Source organism: Schistocerca piceifrons, chromosome 6 (assembly GCF_021461385.2).
Source record: "Schistocerca piceifrons isolate TAMUIC-IGC-003096 chromosome 6, iqSchPice1.1, whole genome shotgun sequence".
NCBI lineage: Eukaryota > Metazoa > Arthropoda > Insecta > Orthoptera > Acrididae > Schistocerca > Schistocerca piceifrons.
Window position 1 is genome coordinate 263,452,126 of NC_060143.1, and position 8,575 is coordinate 263,460,700.

Genomic DNA, 8,575 nt, shown 5'->3' on the forward strand with positions numbered 1-8,575 from the left:
GTTTTCGAGCAATACGCTTTTTACTATAGAGTATGAAACTCCTATGCTATACGGTAAACGCGGAAATTAATGAAACGCTTTGTTAGAACATAAGCACGGCTTGTATTTAGAGTAAGATACCTAAAACAATGATATGTGTTAATAGAAGTTTCACTTGTCAGCTGAAATTGGTTTGTATTTTCTTTCTCTTTTTTCTCTGAAGCATCTTGTGTAGCTTTATCTACGATGAGTCGCTTGCTGAACTTTTCAGTGAAACGACCAACATTAGTCCTCCATCATGTTGGTGTTCCAGCAGCCTTGGTAGCGTTTTCCCATCACTTTAGTGTCCTGGTGAAAACGCTCTCCTTGCTCCTCACTAACATATCCCATATTTTCCGGGGAGTAATAAAGGTAAAAGTTCAAAAAGTGAATTTTCAGGCTCATTAAACATCGTAAAGTTTTAAACTTCTTTATTATTGTAGATGTAATAGAAACATATTCTGGGTATTTTTCATGTCCTAAGAGCATTGTAACGACTTGCTTGAATGATACCCATGCTTCTTTCTCTTTTAAGGTCATTGTTAACATCAAACATCAATTTTCTGATGTCACGTCCAACAAAGACTCCTAAATTTAGATTAGCTTCTGAAAGGTGTGGAAACTTTTGGTAGAGATACTTAAAACATGGTCCACCTTTAGGCAAAGCCTTTAGAAACCGTTTCATTAGGCCTAAATTTATATTTAGAGGTGGTAGGAGTACGTTTTTTGGATTACAATGTTTTTGCGTAGAATGTTCTTCTCGCCAGGTTTTCAAGACTCCCTCACAGGCCAGTTCTTTCTGCCCTACTGTCCCATTCACACAAGAAACATGGAAATTTGGTAAAGCCACCTTGCTGACGAAGGAGCACGCATGTTACTTTTAGATCGCCACATGCCATTTAACCATGAGCAGGATAGCCTATTTTATTTAGCACTATTGCTAGGTTTTCCTAGCTTTCTTTCATATGTGCAGAATGTCCAACAGGTACAGAAGCATACATATTACCACTGTGTAATAAAACAGATTTTAAAGTATTCAATACCAAACTCATTCACCAGACTGGGAGTGTATGAGCAGTACACTATATCACCTTCTTACTGAAAAAACTTGGAAAATTGCTGCTCTCTCTTTCTGTGCATGTATATGCTGGTTCCAGCTGCCAATATGTTTTTCCTTTTAATCTACAGCCAAGCAATTCAGCTTTTCCTTTCGTTACGCCCAGATCCCTAACCAAATCGTTAAGCTCGGTCTGAGTAAAAAATTTGGACTGTAGACTTTCTATATTACAATGGAATTCATCGTCATCTGATTCATGTAAATCAGATTATACACTCCTGGAAATGGAAAAAAGAACACATTGACACCGGTGTGTCAGACCCACCATACTTGCTCCGGACACTGCGAGAGGGCTGTACAAGCAATGATCACACGCACGGCACAGCGGACACACCAGTAACCGCGGTGTTGGCCGTCGAATGGCGCTAGCTGCGCAGCATTTGTGCACCACCGCCGTCAGTGTCAGCCAGTTTGCCGTGGCATACGGAGCTCCATCGCAGTCTTTAACACTGGTAGCATGCCGCGACAGCGTGGACGTGAACCGTATGTGCAGTTGACGGACTTTGAGCGACGGCGTATAGTGGGAATGCGGGAGGCCGGATGGATGTACCGCCGAATTGCTCAACACGTGGGGCGTGAGGTCTCCACAGTACATCGATGTTGTCGCCAGTGGTCGGCGGAAGGTGCACGTGCCCGTCGACCTGGGACCAGACCGCAGCGACGCACGGATGCACGCCAAGACCGTAGGATCCTACGCAGTGCTGTAGGGGACCGCACCGCCACTTCCCAGCAAATTAGGGACACTGTTGCTCCTGGGGTATCGGCGAGGACCATTCGCAACCGTCTCCATGAAGCTGGGCTACGGTCCCGCACACCGTTAGGCCGTCTTCCGCTCACGCTCCAACATCGTGCAGCCCGCCTCCAGTGGTGTCGCGACAGGCGTGAATGGAGGGACGAATGGAGACGTGTCGTCTTCAGCGATGAGAGTCGCTTCTGCCTTGATGCCAATGATGGTCGTATGCGTGTTTGGCGCCGTGCAGGTGAGCGCCACAATCAGGACTGCATACGACCGAGGCACACAGGGCCAACATCCGGCATCATGGTATGGGGAGTGATCTCCTACACTGACCGTACACCACTGGTGATCGTCGAGGGGACACTGAATAGTGCACGGTACATCCAACCCGTCGTCGAACCCATCGTTCTACCATTCCTAGACCGGCAAGGGAACTTGCTGTTCCAACAGGACAATGCACGTCCGCATGTATCCCGTGCCACCCAACGTGCTCTAGAAGGTGTAAGTCAACTACCCTTCCCAGCAAGATCTCTGGATCTGTCCCCCATTGAGCATGTTTGGGACTGGACGAAGCGTCGTCTCACGCGGTCTGCACGTCCAGCACGAACGCTGGTCCAACTGAGGCGCCAGGTGGAAATGGCATGGCAAGCCGTTCCACAGGACTACATCCAGCATCTCTACAATCGTCTCCATGGAAGAATAGCAGCCTGCATTGCTGCGAAAGGTGGATATACACTGTACTAGTGCCGACATTGTGCATGCTCTGTTGCCTGTGTCTATGTGCCTGTGGTTCTGTCAGTGTGATCATGTGATGTATCTGACCCCAGGAATGTGTCAATAAAGTTTCCCCTTACTGGGACAATGAATTCACGGTGTTCTTATTTCAATTTCCAGGAGTGTATATCAGAAAATACTTCTGTTGAAATATAATTTAAATCATCTGGTGGTTCAGGAAGCGGCTCCCTCCATATCATAGGAACAGCAAATCTAAAGGCTTTTTTCTCCTTTTGGACCATATTCTCAGATCTTCAACACACACATAACACACCTTATGCAGCGCCCAAGATTTATTTTGATCACTAAGTTTAGATCCAAGGGATGATAGATAACTTTTTCACAAAGTCTTTAATGTTTCTTTGGCTTCTTTAATCATAAATTCACCACAAATATAACAAAAACGGTCAGCAAAGTTTTTACATTTACGATTAGACATTGTACTGAGCACATGTACAGGAAGCAGGAAAGTGAGGTTATGTTGACAGTACACAAAACACTATCTGTTAGCACAAAAATAGAATCGACCTTTTTTTTTGCCAGCAAATGTTTTTCAGCAGTGCTACCAACGTCATCTACATACATTGTACCTCATTTTTAAATTATTTTAACTATATAAAAGCTGTTAAATTCTTTAAAAATTCGCTTAATTTAATAAATTTAACTGTAAAAATATGAAGAAATGGTGGGTGATACAGCTTTTTAAGAATTAGGTATTTTCAGCAAGAAAGTTTTTCTATCGTTGGCCTGTGTTATCGTTGCAGTTTGCCAATCACGCCGCTGCGGCTGTGATTCCGATTCCAAGCGGTCAGCCAGAGATGGCGGTGCCAAAGGTGTCTTCGTTTCGTTTCCTAAAACTGAACAAGAGAGTGGTCCAAAAATTGCACATGGGACTGTAGTTATGGTCGAACTTGAGCCAAAGGCTGAACAGCTCCGTGCGCTATCATCTACGCTATGAGATGAACTGACACTAATATAACTTGGTGGCAGTTGAACTAGCGTGGGAAACTACCTGATTGGCTGATTTTAGTGGCAATGAGATCGAAAACAACACCACGTAGCGAATTTCTTTCTTAACAATTGTACCTCAGCACAACCTACTCGACAAAACCCTTACTAGGTTTTCAGACTGTTTCTGACCATAATATATATGGCGGAGAATCTGATCAACCAACAAGTAGATTACCCGCTTTGTACGGCGTGGAATTCTGCTTTGGAACTACTACAGAAACAGCAGGAAACAGTCCGCTTCTCCGATAATGAACCTCAGACGACCAGGGGCGTAATCAACAGGATCAGACGTCATCCGGAGCCACAGGCGGCAACTACCTCCTCGAGAGATAGGCACAGAGGTCACAGACAAATAGGGAACAATATCAACCACCTGAAACCCCAGGCACCGCATAACCTAGGAGCAAGCGTAATACGGAACAACAGATGGCTGCTACAGCCATAAGAGATTGCTGCAGCGTGCACGTAAGGGAATAACCTGCATAGGACTAGAGTATAAAAACTGAAGCGGGAAGCAGAAACTGTAAGATATTCAAGAAATAGCTTGTGAAACTGCAGATGTACATACTGATGTGTCGGCAGCTGGGCCAACACCTTGTAGATCGAGATGGCAGAAAATGCACGCTAGACTAAAGCAGACGGGCGTGAAGTACTGGAACAGGCTACGTAATTAATGCTATGAAGAAAAGTACGTAGCTGGATTAATACTTATCTTTAATCAATCGTTGTGGTACATCGCTCTTGACGATACACAGGAGACTTTAATTACAATCACTGTAAGGCTAATGGCGCCTTGCTAGTTCGTAGCCATTAACTTAGCTGAAGGCTATTCTGTCTCTCGGCTAATGAGAGAGAAAGGCTTCGTACATCTAGTCGCTAGCTAGGTCGTCCGTACAACTGGGGGCGAGTGCTTGTTCGTATCACGAGACCTGCCTTGTGGTGGCGCTAGGTCTGCGATCACACAGTGGCGACACGCAGGTCCGACATGTACTAAATGGACCACGGCCGATTTAATCTACCACCTAGCAAGTGTGGTGTCTGGCGGTGACACCACACATACTGTAATAAGCTCAATCATGAAATTAATAATGGCACAGACACATCATTAAGATCCAAGGAAAACTACTGTACACAGACGTATTAATTACTACAAAGAAATGTTAGGGACCTAGATGAGAAATTGCATAATGTCGAAACTGGAAATATTTAAGCTGCAACAGAAACAAGAAATGAATGAACACATTAATTACACTATTCAGACAAAGCCCAAATACAGAAGTGAATCTGATTATCTACTACAAACAAATTTAAAACACAAAAATGCACCGTAAGCTGGAAACAAAGTGAATCTTCTGGTCGGGAAAATTATTCTGGAATAATGAAATGGATACCTACAACCGCACCTGATGTTCTGAAATAGTTCATGACTTTCCTAGTTATCGATTACGATGACTGCTTGGCTGAACGTCGCACTGGAAAAACGCATGCATCTACTAATACACTGATGGATATGGCCAATTAATTGCAATTATCAGATTGTATTCTGTTCAGGAGCTGTCCCTACATGTTGGTGCTGCCTTTACTTGTCACCATGATCAATCAGTGCAAAACGAGCAGAGTGTTGCCTGCATCTCTGGCTCTGTGAAGTATGACGATAGAATAATGTTTGCGCACACTCAAACTTAGGATCCCTAGTCAGCTGCTCCAGCTGAAAATGGAGTCTACGAAGGTGTCCTCAGCAACTCACTTAACATGGAATTGCCTTCCTGTCTAGCTGAATCGAACAGCCTGCTGTTTCCTCCCCATCAAGAAAACATGATCGCCCATAATTTTGTAAGGTCTGTCCCTCTGCCAATAGTTGTAATTGCTTCTTCAACAAAATATCTCGTCAAGAGCGCATGCCATGTTGAAAAACACCAATGACTTCTCTATCCTCCCATCTTCTCTAAAACCTTCATGTGATCCGATCTCATGACATCACATGAATTTTATCAAACGGCGTTTTCGTGTCCATCAGCCAGAGTAGATTTCCAGATCCTGGGAAATTCAAAGAATTGTGCACAAGACTAGCTAATTCTGAAATATATTTTCTCTCTTTATTTCTTTTACTGTAAGAGTGGAGACATGCCATAAAATTGAACAATAACAGTGGTCCACCAAGGAGCAATTTGATGAAGCATTTTCACCATGACATCGCTTCTCTCTTTACCTGCAGCAAGGCCCAGCACTGTTTCTATGAATGCCTGTTTCCCAACTGGATATCAAAGCCCGCTTTTTTCTGCAGGTCCCTGCATTGCCTGTCCTGAGTCCACCATGCATACGATTCCCCTAGCTCTCTCAGAAAATCGTAGACCCAGCTCCAGATTAAATGTGAAAATACTAATTGAGAGAAGAAGTCACCAAGAAGTCTGACGATGCAGTCGATGCAGTTATATTTACTCTTCAGAGCTATTATTGTCAGATCCTAACTCCTCTAAATCCTTTAAATGAATTAACTATCATATTGAATGAAAAGAGACAAGCTAAATGGCTTGCTGCTTTCCATACTGGGGATGTAAGGTGCAAGTGATACTCTGAGATAAAGAGATTGGCACATGAGAGGAATTCGTGGTAAGCCACATCATACCAGTGAGAAGACAGATGGCTCAAAGCAAGAATATGATTTCCCCTCCAAAGTATGCCATCTCCCAAGTCTACAGCTGCAGCAGCTGACCACGGCACCACATCACTGTCTCCATAGTGCTAAAATTAATGCTCATAATCAGGTATCCGCCAAGTGAACTTAGACAGTCTTTATGTCATGACATTGTTTTGCAAAATGGTGGTCGACTTTTCACATCTTGACATAAATATTTGTGTGTGTGTGCGTGTGTGTGTGTGTGTGTGTGTGTCTGTGTGTGTGTGTGTGTGTGTGTGTGTGTGTGTGTGTGTGTGTGTACACGATTTTGTGTTGCTAGTGTGTGTTTGGAACAATCACGTATTTTTGTGATAACATGACAAGAATAACAGCATATTTTTGTGGACTGCATGCCGACGAAGAAGAGAGAGCTGTAATTTAAATCAGACTTACAAAAAAAGTAGTTATGAGTATTTGGCAAAATACTAATATTTATCCTGAAAAAAGAATAAGACGTATGCAGTAGATTCCGCTCTAAACTGTCATGGCACCACAAAAATGGTTCAAATGGCTCTGAGCACTATGGGACTTAACATCTGTGGTCATCAGTCCCCTAGAACTTAGAACTACTTAAACCTAACTAACCTAAGGACATTACACACATCCATGCCCGAGGCAGGATTCGAACCTGCGACCGCAGCAGTCGCGCGGTTCCGGACTGCGCGCCTAGAACCGCTAGACCACCGCGGCCGGCATGGTACCACAGAGAGGTACCTTATATAATGACATTGACACCTTCGTAAAATCCTGTTCCTCTTGTCCATCAACCAGTTTGAACCAGCGTAGAACTTTCATTATGTCTCAGCAGATGGAAAACAATGAAGAAATGTATTCCGTCGACTTGGGATGTCACAGCACACTGGCGAAATAGACGACGTAGTGTGACATTCGATTGGTGTAACAGTTTACTGATTTCAGAGGTCTCTGTCAGGGACTTACATACGTCTGCCAGGGCGGTCATTGGCTTTGTGGTTCTTTGGGGTTTGCAGGTTACAACTTCATCGCTAACTGGGATTTTTGTACGTGGTAAGCCCTGCGAAATCCTCCTAATGGATTGCGTCTTCCTTTGGGACACGGCAGTTGTGCTCTGTCCACACTCTGTTAATTACCTTCCTCGAATAAAAGATAGAAAAACATGTAACGCGGTGATTGTGTCACAGTGTCCTTGAATTTACGAACATAAATGAAATAATTAAGATTCTTAAATTAGATGGAGTCCCTTCACTCCCAACAAGGCCTCCTTTGAGGTTCTCCTTACACAACTGTCGAACTTGAGTTTAAAATAAGATTTCTATTAAGACTGAGAAAACTTAGTTGAACATATTGTTTCGATGAAGATACGGGTATACATCTAAAATATGAAAGGGGATGAAAAAATTATTTATACGTAGGTGCAGCGAGATATTGAGTGTATTAGATCGTTTATTGCAGTTATCGTTGATGATCTATATTTGGTACCTGAGGATGGGGTATCAAGCAGTCCAGTGAGTAAGAAACACTAAGGTGAACAGACGAAGTTTTCCACTGCGATCGTATTTATGTTGATATTTAACCTGTTTACTCAAATTCTCGTTAATAGTATTTCTAATACCATGCGGCGATAGCGCCAGCTTGTACTGTGGTGCTAAATGACTGGAGCGTTGTAATTTCATATGCTGTTAAATACTGTGACGAGATGGAGTAGTTTCTATACGAAACATACGTACTTATTTTGAATGCGTATGGCGCTATTTTGAAATATTTGGGGTGATGTAATTATTTTGTTCGCACGAAGACGCGTGTTTTATGTCAAAACTGTAGCGCGCCGTATTTCCTTTCTGACATAACTACTAAGATGTTAAACCTGTGGAAACAGAACAGCTCCCAAGATTACCAATGAAAGCAAAACTGCACACAAGAAATCGTGCAGACATCGTTTTTAACCAGTATTTTAAGCGCCTCTTCTGGAAGCCAACAGTAACTGCAGACATCCAGTCGAAGGTAATGAACCCGAAGGGCACTTGAGGACACGCCTGAGAAACGTAAATGTTCCCCTAAGAGAGAACCACGTTTTTAGTACTCGAGAAATCTTGAATTTTATTACCCCTGTGCCCTTAATTCAGAAAGTAAATTTCGCGGAGATCCCGTCCTTACTCAGAATTACACAAAGACTTCCGAACGTTTTAATAAGTGCTCGGCGAAAACCAATTCGCGGCGCTGCTGAATAAAAGAACAAGGGGAGCTCTTCGTCCGGTGTAACACA